The sequence below is a fragment of the Pistacia vera genome, unplaced genomic scaffold (genome assembly GCF_008641045.1).
Source record: "Pistacia vera cultivar Batoury unplaced genomic scaffold, PisVer_v2 Contig155, whole genome shotgun sequence".
In the NCBI taxonomy this organism is placed as follows: Eukaryota; Viridiplantae; Streptophyta; class Magnoliopsida; order Sapindales; family Anacardiaceae; genus Pistacia; species Pistacia vera.
Window position 1 is genome coordinate 729,604 of NW_022195630.1, and position 14,620 is coordinate 744,223.

Genomic DNA, 14,620 nt, shown 5'->3' on the forward strand with positions numbered 1-14,620 from the left:
ATAGAAAGCAGACTTCACCATGATGAAGTTCTTGAACCATTTGTTTGATACGTTTGATGCCGCGGCGAAGAAAATTTCTTGCCGTGGCGAACTTTGGCAGTGAATACAACGCCACAGCAAAGAATAAACTTTGTCGCGGTGAAATCTGGAATTCCATTAAGTCCAATTTTGGGCAGTGTGTACAATGCCGCGGCAAAGAATAAACTTCGCCGCGGCAAAATCTGGAGAATTCATATTCTTTCCAATCTTTGATCATTCACCTGAAACACCAAAAGACAAACAAAATTAAACTATTTCCTAAGTCAAAAAACACAAAAACGACATTAAAACAACTAAAACAAAAAAATGAGAACGCTTGGGTTGCCTCCCAAGAAGCACTTGTTTATAGTCGGAAGCTCGACTTTCTCAAGTCCTCATTCCGGAATGTCGAGTTTGACTGGTAATGACTTGCAACTTAATGCCCCATCAATGTATGGCTTCAATCGCTGCCCATTAACCTTAGACGTCCCATTTTCTTCATGTGAAATCTCCACAATCCCGTATGGGTATACTTCTGTAACTATGAAGGGTCTAAACCATCTAGACTTAAGTTTTTCGGGAAATAGCCTAAGTCTATAATTGTACAGCAAAACTTTTCTTTGTAAATACGAGCATTCTCATAAGCTTCATAACGACACTCGTCAAGTTCATTTAATTTCAGCATCATTTCCTCCCCAACAGGTTGTAAATCCATGTTTAGCTGCTTGACTACTAATATGCTTTATGCTCGAGTTCCACCAGCAAGTGACATGCCTTCCCAAATACCAATCGGAACGGGGACATACCAATTGGAGTCTTGAATGCAGTGTGATAAGACTATAATGCATTATCTAACTTCTGTGACCAGTGCTTCCTGGACACATTAACTGTCTTCTCTAAAATTCTTTTCAGCTCTCTGTTTGATTGTTCCACTTGCCCACTGGTCTGAGGATGGTATGGTGTAGCCACTCTATGATTCACTCCGTATTTTCCCAAGAGAGCATCAAATTGCCTATTGCAAAAATGAGATCTCTCATCACTGATGATTGCCCATGGTACTCCAAATCTTGAGAAAATGTTTTTCCTCACAAAGTTAACCACCACTTTGGCATCATTGGATGGTAATACAACTGCTTCCACCCATTTTGACACATAGTCCACAGCAACCAAGATGTACACATTTCCATATGAGTTCGGGAAAGGGCCCATGAAGTCAATCCCCCACACATCAAAAAGTTCAACAACTAGAATGTTACTCAACGACATCTCATCTCTCTTTGAAATATTTCCACTCCGTTGACATTGGTCACATTCTTGAACCACCTGGAAAGCATCTTTGAATAGAGTTAGCCAATAGAATCCAGATTGAAGGACCTTGACTACTGTTCTAGTCCTTCCAAAGTAACCACCAACTTCCTTCTCATGGCAACGCCTTAAAATACTCTCTATCTCCTCTTTCGGGACACATCTACATATCATCTTATCTGCACAGTGTTTATATAGAAATGGTTCTTCCCAGAAATAGAACTTCAAGTCAGAGAAAAATTTCCTCTTCTGCTGGAAAGTCATGCCATTTGGGAGCACCCTCGATGATAAGTAATTTGCAAAATCTGCATACCAAGGTGCTTCTTCAACTCTCATCAGTTTCTCATCCGGGAATGTCTCCTTGATTTGAGTTTCCTCTTCACTTCCCTGGTTTGGTCATTCAATCCTTGATAGATGATTTGCCACCACATTTTCTAACCCCTTTTTGTCTCGAATTTCTAATTTGAACTCTTGCAGCAGTAAGATCCATCTAATCAGCCTGGGTTTTGCTTCTTATTTTGCCAGCAGGTACTTGATTGTTGAATGGTCCATGTAGACAATCACCTTAGCACTTAGCAAATAAGACCGAAATTTGTTAAATACAAAAATGACAAGTAAAAGCTTTTTTTCAGTAGTAGTGTAATTCAACTGTCTATCAGTTAGTGTCCTGCTAGCATACTGAATTACATGGAAAACCTTATTCTGTTGATGTCCTAAAACCACTCCTAATGCAACATCACTAGCATCACACATCAATTCAAATGGGAGTTCCTAATTGGGAATTGCAATAATGGGTGTAGACACTAATAATGTCTTAAGAGTTTGAAAAACATGCATGCATTCATCATTAAAATCAAAAGAAGCATCTTTTATCAACAAATTGCAAAGAGGTTTAGAGATTTTAGAGAAATCCTTTATATATCTTCTATAGAACCCTGCATGCCCTAGGAAACTTTGGACTGCTTTAACATTTGCTGGTGGTGGTAGCTTCTCAATCACTTCCGTTTTTGCTCAATCCACTTCAATGCCATCCTTTGAAATTCGGTGACTGAGTACTATTCCTTCCTGAAACAAGAAGTGACATTTCTCCCAATTGAGCACCGAATTTGTATCCTGACATCACTGCAAAACAAATGAAATGTTAGACAGGCAATTATCAAAAAAAGAACCGAAAATAGAGAAGTCATCCATAAAGACTTCTATGAACCCCTCTACCATGTCACCAAAAATTGGCATCATGCATCGCTAGAATGTGGTCGGTGCATTACACAACCCAAAAGGCATCCTTCTATGAGCAAAGGTACCATAAGAACAAGTGAATGTCATCTTCTCTTGATCTTCAGGAGCGATGGCAATCTGATTATAACCTGAAAAGCCATCCAGGAAACAATAATAAGCATGCCCCGCCAATCTTTCCAACATTTGATCGATGAAAGTGATCCTTTCTTGTTGCTTCATTCAACTTTCTGTAGTCGATGCACACCCTCCAACCCATGACTGTCCTAGTTGGTATCAATTCATTGCTTTCGTTCTTTATTACCGTGATACCTCCTTTCTTTGGAACCACTTGCACCAGGCTCACCCAAGGACTATCTAAAATAGGGTAGATGATACCCGTATCTAAAAGCTTCACCACTTCCTTCATAGAAGGATTCAATCTCCATTGTGGTTGCATTCTAGGCTTGAAATCATCTTCCATGAGTATCTTGTGCATACAAAGAGAAGGAGAAATGCCCTTAATGTTGGAAATGGTCCATCCAATGGCTAATTTATGCTCTCATAATACTCAAACCAATCTCTCTTCCTCTACTTTATTTAGATTTGCACTGATGATCACCAGAAAGCTTTCTGATTCACCAAGATACTCATATTTAAGGTGAGATGGTCAAGGTTTCAGTTCAAGCTTATGAGGTTTCTCCTTTTTTGCCTTTTCCTTATCTTTTTCTATGTCAAACTCTTCAAATTATAGATCTTGGGTTGTTTCTATCGGTTGGAGTGCTTCCAACAACCTAGCACACTCATTCTTCTTCGACTCTTCCACATCATTTTTTTTTTGGATTGGGCAATGCAAACTTCTAAAGGTAGATGAGGGGTCTTCTCTTTGATGGTATCTGCTACAAGTCTATCCACCAAATCCACACTATAACATGAATCTGATTCTGAATCTGATGGAAATGTCATTGCTTCGAATACATTAAATGTCACCGTTTCATCTTGGACCCTTAGGATCAACTTTCCTCCTTGTACATCAATTAAGGCTCTCCCGGTAGCAAGAAATGGTTGTCCCAAAATGAGAGGAATTTCCTTGTCTTCTTCCATATCCAACACAACAAAGTCCGCCGGAAAAATGACTTTGTCTACCTTAACTAGCACATCTTCAACAATGTCCCGTGGATGCTTAATGGATCGATCTGCAAGCTGCAACGATACAGTTGTAGGTTTCACTTCACCAATCCCTAACCTCCTGAAAATAGAAAAAGGCATTAGATTAATACTTGCACCCAGATCACACAAAACTTTATCAAATGCAATATTTCCTATAACACAAGGGATAGTAAAACTCCCTGGATCCTTGAGTTTTGGAGGTAGCTTCTTCTGTAGAATGGCACTGCACTTCTCTGTAAGCATCACTATTTCCTCCTCTTCCAACTTTCTCTTGTTTGCTAGAATGTCCTTGAGGAACTTAGCATAGCTCAGCATCTGTTGCAAGGCATCTGCAAAAGGAATGTTAATATGTAGTTTTTTAAATACCTCAAGGAATTTCGTGAACTGCTTATCCTGATTTTTCTTTTTGAGCCTCTGAGGAAAAGGCACAGGAGGCATGTGATGTGCCAACTCTGGTGGTACCTTAGGAAATGGTACTTTTTCCTTCTTCTGTTTTGGCATCTCTGGCGTATTCGGCTCTTCTTCTCGGAGATTCTTCAGCTCTCCCTCAATAATGATTTCTTCTTCGACTTCTTCATAAGAATCTTCCCTTTCTTTTGGTGGGCTCTCTTCTTTCCCTCTTTGATCAACCTCTTCCAAAATGGTTCCACTCTATAAATCTATTGCATTTGCTTGCTCACGTGGATTTGTCACTGTGTTACTTGGTAGGGAACCTTAAGGTCGCTCATTTAGCTTTTCAGTTATTTGACCCATCTGTACTTCCAAGTTTCGAATAGACGTCCCTTGGTTTCTGAAATTTGCCCGTGTCTCACTCATAAAACCTGTGGTTTCTTGCATGAACTTTCTGAACATATCTTCCAACTTCAAAACTCTTTGATCCCCTGGTTGATTATTCACCCCCACTTGATTGTTTGGCATTGTTCTTTGATTCCATTGGTTATTCTGATGATTCTGATTGTTTTGATTGTTTTGATTGCCCCAAGACAAGTTTAAATGATTTCTCCAACCAGGACTGTACGGGTTAGAGAAAGGATTGTTCTATTGTCTCTGATTCCTAGCCATATAATTGACTTGTTCTGATGATGAAGATGCTGAAGCAAAAGTGTTCCTCACTTGACATTCATTGCTCGCATGGTTACCTGCACAAAAATCACATGTTACTTGAGGTGTTTGAATTGAATTTACTTGCATACCTCCTAATTGTTTCTAAAGTGCTGTCAGTTGGGTTGAAATGGCTGTGTAAGCATCAACTTCATGAATACCCATAGACTTTTTTGGATGAATTCTTTCATTGGGTCTCTGATAGTTGTTACTAGCCAGGACTTCAAGTAACTCATATACTTCTTCAGGTGTCTTGTTTTGCAATGCTCCTCCACTTGCTGCATCCACCATTGTTTGCACATTTGTTAGCAACCCATTATAGAAAGTTTGGAGTTGCATCCAAACAGGCAAATCATGGTGTGGACACTTTCTCAACAGTTCCTTATATCTCTCCCATGCTTTATAAAGTGATTCATTTTCTTCCTGGAGAAATGATGTGATATCATTTCTCATCTTTGCAAATTTTGCTGGAGGGAAGTATTTAGTCAGGAACTTTTGAGCCAATTCATTCCAGATTATGATTGTTCCTGCTGGTAATGCCATTAACCATCCCTTTGCTTTATCCCTTAATGAAAAAGGAAATACTCTTAATCTGATGGCGTCATCCGACACTCCATTTGATTTGAAGGTATCGCAGATATCTAAGAAGTTTGCAATGTGTGAATTTGGGTCTTCCTTCAGATCTCCCCTAAATTGTACTGACTGTTGTATCATTTGGATGATTGCTAGCTTTATTTCAAAATTGTTGGTCTGCACCAGTGGTCTAGTGATACTTGGACCACTACCATCAACAAAGGGAACTAAGAATTCCCTCAAAGTTCTGGTTTCAACCATCTCAATCAGTATCGCTTCTCATTCTCTTCTCTCTCTGTTAAGTCTTCTTGTGGTTCGTTCAATCTCTGGATCAATAGGAACCACTGGATGACGTCTAGCTCTTCGCATAAACTACACATATAGAAAGAGAGCGTGAGATCACAAGTGAACGGAAAAGAAAAAACAAAATTAAACTAGAAAAAAATTAAAACTAAAATTAAACTCCAATCTAGCTAAAACCAGAAAAATTCAATATTAACACAAAATTAATCCCTGGCAACAGCGCCAAAAACTTGATGCGTTAAATTTACAACATGCAATGTGTAGCAAGTGCACTAGTCGCAAGAAGTAATAAAGTGATAAGTAGAGTATCGTTCCCACGAGGATTGCATGTTAAACACTGATTTTCCTAGTTTTGTATCAAGTTGGAGTAAACGAAAGATGTGTGGATTTACGGGAGAAAAATCAAGCTAAAGTTAAAACAAAAACCACTACATAATTTAAAAGCTAATTAATGACCGTGAAATCAATTCAAGAGAAATATCAATTAAAACAAAGCGGTTTGGGTTTTGATTTCACTAGGATTTTATGAATTAATCTACGAGTTCTGTTACTTCTACATTCACATGCAAGGATTGTAAATCGGACACCCTAAATGTAAAACATACCTTCTCAGGCTATTGTTTCCTACTTATCCTTATTAAGCTTCCGCACCCAACAATTTGAAGGTTAATAGTTCCAAGTCCGTTAATCTAAATGGAATCCTAAATTGATTTCATGGATTCTCAAACCTATCTCTAGCGTTCAATCAATTAATGGCATTTACCCTAAGAGGCTAATACATGATTCACTTCTCATTCTCATCATGCTCAACAAGTTATTTCAATAAAAACAAGAGTAAATACACAATCCATGCAATAGAATGTAAAAGCAACATCAATTTATTGATTAGACATTAAAATCCCAATTACATCAAAACCCTAACCCAAAAGTGAGTTAGTTCATACTAAAAATAAAGCAATTCAAAATAAAAGCTACAAACAAAGAATTCAGCATGATGGAATAATGAAAAGAGAGTAAGATCTTCCTTAATTGATGAACCCAAAGACTTCCAATCTTCAATTTCTCTCTTCTTTTTCCAAAACAAAATCGAACCCCCACTAAAATAACTAAGTCCCACTTATATAGTCGATCCCTCAACCCTAAGACTCACTCAAAACAATTAAAACGCACAGTTTTAATAACTATAAATTGCAAACTTCGCCGCGGCAAAGTTTATCGTTGGAATTAATTTCACAAATTGACCTGAGAGTTTCTTGCCACGGCGAAGAATATACTTCGCTATGGCGAACTTTTTTGAACTATTCTGAAATTACGCAACTGCCCTCCGCTTGCTTCCTTGCTTGAATCTTCAATCTTTAATGATCTCCAATAGGAACAAGCTTCATAGTGCTTCAAAACCGCATCAGAACTTCCCCGAATCCTGAGATTCGCTTGCTTTTGGGTCCAGAAACTCAATTCCACTCAGTATGTGCTCTAACTGCATGTTTTGGCCTGAAACATAAAATATATGAAATTAAGTTGCAATTCAGGCACAAACGAAAGAAGAAGTATCCAAAATCTGGCCAAAAAGCCTAGATAAAACAGTATAATCCTAGGATTATCAGCTCGCTCGTGGCGGCGTGCATGTAGGTATGCTCTGCTGGGTACAATCCTCATCCACATACACTACTGACGGACTGTACAAATACCGTATCTCTCTGTTGTGGCTGCTCACTCATGGCGGTGCGTATGTGGGCATCTATGTCACTCACGGGTTCCCCATCGCAAAAACCTTATAACATAGCATGTTGTAGAAAGAGAATAGAAAGAGATACTATACACATTTCAACATGAATTTCCAAGCTATGGAAATTCTATACTTGCATGCTTTAGTAAATGAGAAAATATACATACTTGCATGTTAGCTTAAAAGAACACTACAAGCCATTTTCTTTTCTTTCTTTCTCATTCTTTGCTAACATATTCTTTCATATTCTCATTTAATAAATCAAGGCTATATATATAATCATGTGCACAATATATGCATGATCAAGCCCATTCTTTAATATGCTTTCCAAGTTCACATATACAAACTTGAAAATTCATTATGGCATAATGGTATGTCATGACATATTCTACCATTCTCTACTATCACACTTGCCATATCAAAGTAACACTTTAACTTGCAATTCTTCTTTAACACTTTCATGTGCATTTCAAGAAGTAGTAAAGGTTCAAGTAACTAGAGCCAAGCACTAAAGGCCATTTCTCTCATGGAACTAACATGACCAAGTGATATATTAAATTTTGGCATAACAATATGCACCCTTGAACACTAACATTTACACTTGGTTAAGCCCAACATAATCTTTCTACTTCAATTCTTGCCTTTTTCTAACCCTTTCTTCAATAAGGTTTAGCCAACTCATGCATGCATTTTCTCTTTGGATTTTCATCAAACACTTCATATGCACATGCAACTACCATGTTGGCTACACTTCCACATCTCTCTAATTCTACCAAAATGTGAGCTAAAAACTCACTAACTTTAGTATCAAACCTGGCCAAGTTCAACAATTCTCTACACTTCACAATTTCATCACTAATTCTTCCATAATTCCACCAATTCATCACATACTCATACACTAATTCTCATGGCTGGAAATTATGCATCATTAAACATCAAAAACAGCCAATAATTCTCTGATACCATCATATACAAACATGCAAAAAACCATTCAACACAAGTCTTGCTTAAATCAAGGCTAAAATTAGGTTTACTTACCTTGAATGTGTGATATAACTCCCTTTTGCTAAAAGTATCTTCCTGTTGGACCTAGTTCATATAAAAACCATAAGAATTTAAAACTTTAAAGTTTAATCACACTTCTTGTGCTAGAATCTTACCTTTGGATGCTTTATGAATCTATAAAAATCCAAGCCAAATCCTATGATTTTCCTTTGAAATTTAGTGAAGAAAATTGAGAGAAAATGGGGTGAAGGTGGCGTGAACAAGGGCTGCATATAAGGCTAAGGTTTCTTCAATGAAACCTTATATCTAATATTATATCCATGTATTTCCATTTTGCCCTTGCACTTTCTATGAAATTTCATCTATATCCTTTAGTCAATTACCAAAATACCCTCATTTTTATTATCTTTTTCACATTATTTTGCTTCCTATCACTTCCCACTTTTTAATCTAATTATGAGTGAAAGGACCATTTTACCCCTAATGAAGTTTTAAGGAATTTTCTTCACATTTATCTAAGGTAACTTCAAAGAAATCCAACTAAGGGTATTAGGGCATAAATAAAATTACGTACCTTGGTGTGGGTGTTACAGATTCTTAATATTCCAGACTCATGGGACCAAAAGAACTATCACCGCAACGATGGATCACGGGCTTGTTTGGGTTATTGTATTTTCCTAGTCCGAATCTGAATGGTTTAAGGCATTTAATTCTTTCTTGATTAACCTCCAAACTCTAGCACTATAAATAAGGGTCTTTATTTTGTTTCTAAGGACATTAGAAAAAAAAAATAAGAACGGCTACTATTTTAGAGATCAGAATTCTTGCAGTTCTCGTTTGCCAATTAGACAAGTTTTTCAATTTTTCTTTCTTGAACTCATGTTTTTTAATACAATGGTTGTTTTTATTACTGCAATTATGAACTAAACTTCTTTTTTAGGGCTAAAGATGTAGCCCAATTTATGAATATGTGTTGACTTTACTGTTGTTAATTTTAATTGAGCATTAATTCTAAGTTTTATTATTGTGTGTAATGCTTTCAATTCTTAAGGGCTCGAGAGTTGAATGATTTTATGGGTTCGGTTGAGATCGAGAGATGAAACCTGATTAGTTTAAGGTAATAAAACCATAGATTGAGCTAACGCTAGAGTTAGGTTACTGCGATCTGTGAGGCTCTGGTAAATTCCATAGAACTTAATGATCTTTTAGCTTCTCAATCCACTTTAGAGATATTTTGGGTTGTTGCTTAAAGGTTAATTCGCTAATTATTCGAGAGAAAGTTAGTGAAATATTAGGGAGTTTGGCCTTTAGAATAAACTTAATTAGGTTCATAATAATTGTCAAAGCATAGAATTAAATTGGTGTGAAATCTATGCCCAAGGTTTAGTCTTATTGATCTTTTTACCAAAGTATTAATACAATTCTACTTTTGTTTACTTTTTAGTTTGTTTTATTTTTCATTAATTCATTCTTAAAATTATGTTTCATCAAATAACAATAAAATAAACTAGTTTGGTACTTGATAACCTGTCAACACAACTCGAAGTAGTCATCCCAACTGAGGTGTCGGTCTCATCACCTAGGCTCTAATGGATGAATGAAGAATCAAATAGCTGAAACCTATGCCATAACTTGGACATCGTTGATGAGCTCTAGGAACAAACCTAGACCAGAAACGCCATCTACTAGAAGTGCATCGCTCAGCACTACAACCGCAATGTTCGAGTGAGAACATTCAAAGAAGGCGACTGGGTCCTCCGCAAAGTATTCTAGAACACCAAGGAGATCAATGCTGGTAAGTTCAATCCTACTTGGGAGAGACCATACAAGATCACCAAGTTAGTCATCAAAGGCACCTACAAACTCCAATCTCCCAAAGGCAAAGACATTAGTCACAACTGGAACGCCATCCACCTCAAGCATTATCACTTCTAATGGACCGTGTCTCAGCTTCGTTTTATTTTTCCAAAAAGAATGAGTGGGCATGTCGACCTCCTTCAACGCCAGTCGGCCTCAAGGCCTTGAATCAATAAAAGTATTATTCAGCAAAATAATATTCAACTGTTTAACTTCAAACAATTTACGTTGACCAAGCACTTAAGGATTAGCACCTCGAAAATTTTGCTACAAAGTTAGTCACGCCGACTCGGTCACAATGCCTGGTGCCCTGAGATTCAACTAGCAAGTTGGTCACCCCGACTCGGGCATAATGCCTTAAAAATTAAACTATGAAGTCGGTCACGTTGACTCGGCCACAAGGCCTTAGAAAATTAAACTACAAACTCGGTCACACCAACTCGGCCACAAGGCCTTAAAAAAAATCAACTACAGTTCGTCCACACCAATTCAACCATAAGGCCTAATGCCCTAATTTTCAACTACAATCGGTCACGCTAACTCAGCCACAAGGACTAATAACATTGACTCACTTACTAGTCAATCATGACAACTCAGAAACAGGGTCAAATGCCTTTATCTGCACATCCAGTTAGTCAAACCGATTCGGCCTACTCAACACTTTTTCCATTACTTACAAATACTTGATATCGTCTGGATTAATGATTCAACGTCAGTCGATCATATTGATGTGCCTCACAACATCAATGTGAACACTTCTTACAAGCTAGAACCAATCAGTCACATCAACTAAGCCTTAAGGTACTTAGTTTTATTTAATATATGTTTACACAATCAGTCAGTTACGTCGACTCAGCCTTAGTGTATTAAATAAATATACGCACTCGGCCAGTCATGCCATTCAACCTCAGTGGACCAGTTTCTAAAAAGTAAAACATTCTAAGTGTACACAATTCATGCATCAACATAAGGAAATGCAACGCTTGGCAATGAGCCAAATCGAAAACACTCTATTGAAAGCCTCAATCGGCAAAGAGTTGTAAATACAAAGCAAAAGGGCACTACATGCCTCAAAGTCTAGAATAGTAATAAAAACATAAAAAACTAAAAGTCCACACGACCCGACTGATCATCTTGAGCCCGACTGGTCTTCAGTTGGCCTAACCTCTTTCTTTTGACTGGCTGACCCTCCAATAGCTGTCGTATCCTTAGCAGACTCAGTCCACCTTACCAAAGTTCCTTCATAGTCATCAACAAAATCCTCCATCTGATCTTTGGCGTCAGACTTGGCTCACTCCTCCTCCACTCGGTCGGCTCCCTCGACTGCCTCGGCCTTAATTGCCTCGGCCTTAATGGCCTCCCAAAGTTCAATGTCACCATCAAGGTCCCAATGCATGGTGTTTCAGCCTTGTATTCCTTCATCAATTCGACATGGGCCTTGATCATGGCGTCTTCAGCAATAGATTTGCACCGCTCCTTGAGTGTGACCAAACTCTTCATCCTTCTCAGTCAATTCTTTCTTCGCCTCGAACAACGCCATCTCCGCCTCGACCAATGCCTTCCTCAATTCAGCCGATTCCAACTTGGCCTGTCGTTGCTTGGCAAAACATTCCTTGGCATTCTTCAGTGCTTGTGCCTCTTGGTTTTTTAAACTAATGTTAAACTTAGTAAACTTCTGGATTCATGCATTCTAAGTGACTGTGGCCCTCTTCAAATAGAGGTTCCCAATCAAAGCCTACACGAAAGCATGCAATTAAGCTCCGTAACTTAACAAAAAAAGTTAGAAATTAAGAGTTACCTAAAGTTGCAGAGTCATTACCCACTCAGCCATGGTAGTCATCCCCATCTGATTCAGTCAAGACTCATCAACAGGGAGCAAAAATGATTCGGCCAAATGACCCATCCAGACTGCATCAGAATAGACCGAGTCTGTGTTAGGGAGAGTGATTGTCACCTTCTCGTCCTCATCAAATTGGACCTCCTTCGATAAGCTGGCTTCGACCGACGACTATCTAGCTAGAGCAGTTGACTCGGTTTACTGGACTTGGACTCTCTTTGGGACTGACTCCCTCTTTCTCTTTGCTCTATGTTGTGCGGCCACGTCACTCACACTCGGTGTGTCCACTTTGAGATTCCTCATCAACCTCTCTACAATGACAAGCTCCTCAAGTGTTAGTGGATGAAGAAACGAATGCCCGAATAGTATGTGGTTGTTATAGTAAATCAACAGCATGTGCCACACTTGCTTCGATGAGGGGAATGGGATACCTCTTTGAACAGCTTCAACTCTGGTCCATAGGTGACTCGTTCTCAGGTTAGATTCCTTCAAGATCACTTTCCAATCTCTCTGTTCCTTCAGAATGGCGAGAACTTCCCTCGTTGTCACATCCAAACTGTCTCCGCTCTGTCTGGCTTAGTTAAAGTCAGGATCTACAAAAGAAATGGAGAATAAGACTTAGTAATCACAAGTATAGACAAGAATCAAGCTCTCACTTGTGGCTCTCTATGTGTATGGTATCTTGCCCTAGTCTCTCTTACCGAATATGGCCTCACCCCTCATAAAGAAGAACTGCTTTTTCTAGTTCTTATCACTCGACCTAAGGTTAGTCACTAGGTGGATGCGATCGTGCCTCAAGGTGATGGCTTATCTACCTTTCTCTCGGTCATGCTCTTTTAAATAATAAGAGTGTAGTAACTCGTGCAAACTAAACATTACTCGGTTCTGAGTGCACATCAACTCCAAGCACAGCAATAGACTTACCGGTTCGGCATTATTGGTGTTGGTGTTATCATGAAGTGATATAACACCTCTTAGATGAGTTGAGGTATGGGAAGACGTAAACCATCATGAAACCACAACTCGTACATACTCACCCATCCTTTTGCCTCCCAGTCAACCCTCTCGTAGCTCTTTGATATTCTGATCTCCATAGAGATAGGAATATGAAACTGCATCCAAATTTGCCACTAGTCATTCTCTTTGAGTGGAAACAGGTAGTCTGTGCCCAAAATTTCGCTACTCGGTCAGCTCAACTCTTTTACCGACTCACCATTGGTCAAAGCATCACGTTTAGAACTATCAAATTGGTTGTCCATTTCTTCCCCACTCGTCCCTTGCCTCCCAAAACTATCACTACTCAAATCAACAGTACCACCCGGCTCAGAGACAGCCATGTTTAACCCTTTGGGAATTCCCACTGGCACATTGCCCTCTTTCGACAGTACCACCATGGTAGGAGCATGCTTGTACTCGCCCCATGTGTCCATCTCTATATGACACCCCTTACTCGACTCGGAGTGCAACATCGGATGAACCTCCACAACACTTCTCGCTACACTCGGCTTGGTCTAGCAGACCGACCAGATTACCAAGTAAACCAGAACCCTAACTAGCCCCTTTAGACTACACTCAGCTCAGACAAGGATATTGAGACAAGCCGAATGGAGACAGCGAGTAACTTAGCTTTTTCGTCTTTCCCCTAAAACCTAGGAGACCCAAAACGTCGAGACTATTCAATTCAAAAAACACTCCACTCTCAAAAATATTTCTTTTTCTACCAAAAACACACCAAATAGATGCCACTCATGACCAAAATCCACTGGAAATTCCAAGAAACATGTCCCAAAATTGTAGTCCAGGAAAGCCCAACCTATTTGCCACTAAAACACTCTAAAAACTCCTAAAACCACTGTAAATCATTCCTAAAACTCTTGAAATTCAAAGAAAAACGCGAGAACTACAAAAATTTGAAGAGAAACTAGAAATTTACCATGTAAAAAAAATGGAAATCGCGATAGAGCAACTCCTCTACAGACATAATTTTTCTCTCTGGAAACGAAGACAGGAAGGTGAATAGTCATCAAATGAACTTTTTTCTTTTTGTACAGCTTTAGCCTGTCATAAGCAACACATGGCAGTTGGCGATTGGGTGAGACCATTCGACTTCCCACTTAAAACGAGGAAGAAATCCCCATCTTACATGTGTTATGCAATAGGCTCACCTCAGGATTTGCGACCTTTCATTTCCTGCTTAAAGTCTACGAAACCCTACATTACATGCGTCCCGTTCTCCCGGCTCCACCAAGTCACAATCAAACAGAACTCGGCTCTCCCAGACAAGCCGACTCGATCTCTAGTCCTCAAAGTGATGAAATCTTTCTCTCAAAGGTCTATGGCCAAACAACATTAGCACTCGGTTTAGTCGACCGAGTGAGGTCATCTACAAAGGATGTACCTTACATCCTCTCGCTCAACCGAACAATCGAACGAGAACACCTACAAAGGATACACCTGGCATCCAACCACTTGGTTCAATCAGCCGAGCAGGCACAATTGCAAAAATATTG

General features: G+C 39.0%; 1 non-coding gene across 1 annotated transcript; it reads left to right on the forward strand.

Moving 5' to 3' along the window:
- The first annotated feature begins 5,158 nt into the window (after positions 1-5,158).
- Positions 5,159-5,265, forward strand: LOC116124771. Its single transcript, XR_004127253.1, has one exon. It is a non-coding gene; the product is annotated as a small nucleolar RNA R71 (small nucleolar RNA).
- Positions 5,266-14,620: the final 9,355 nt, after the last annotated feature.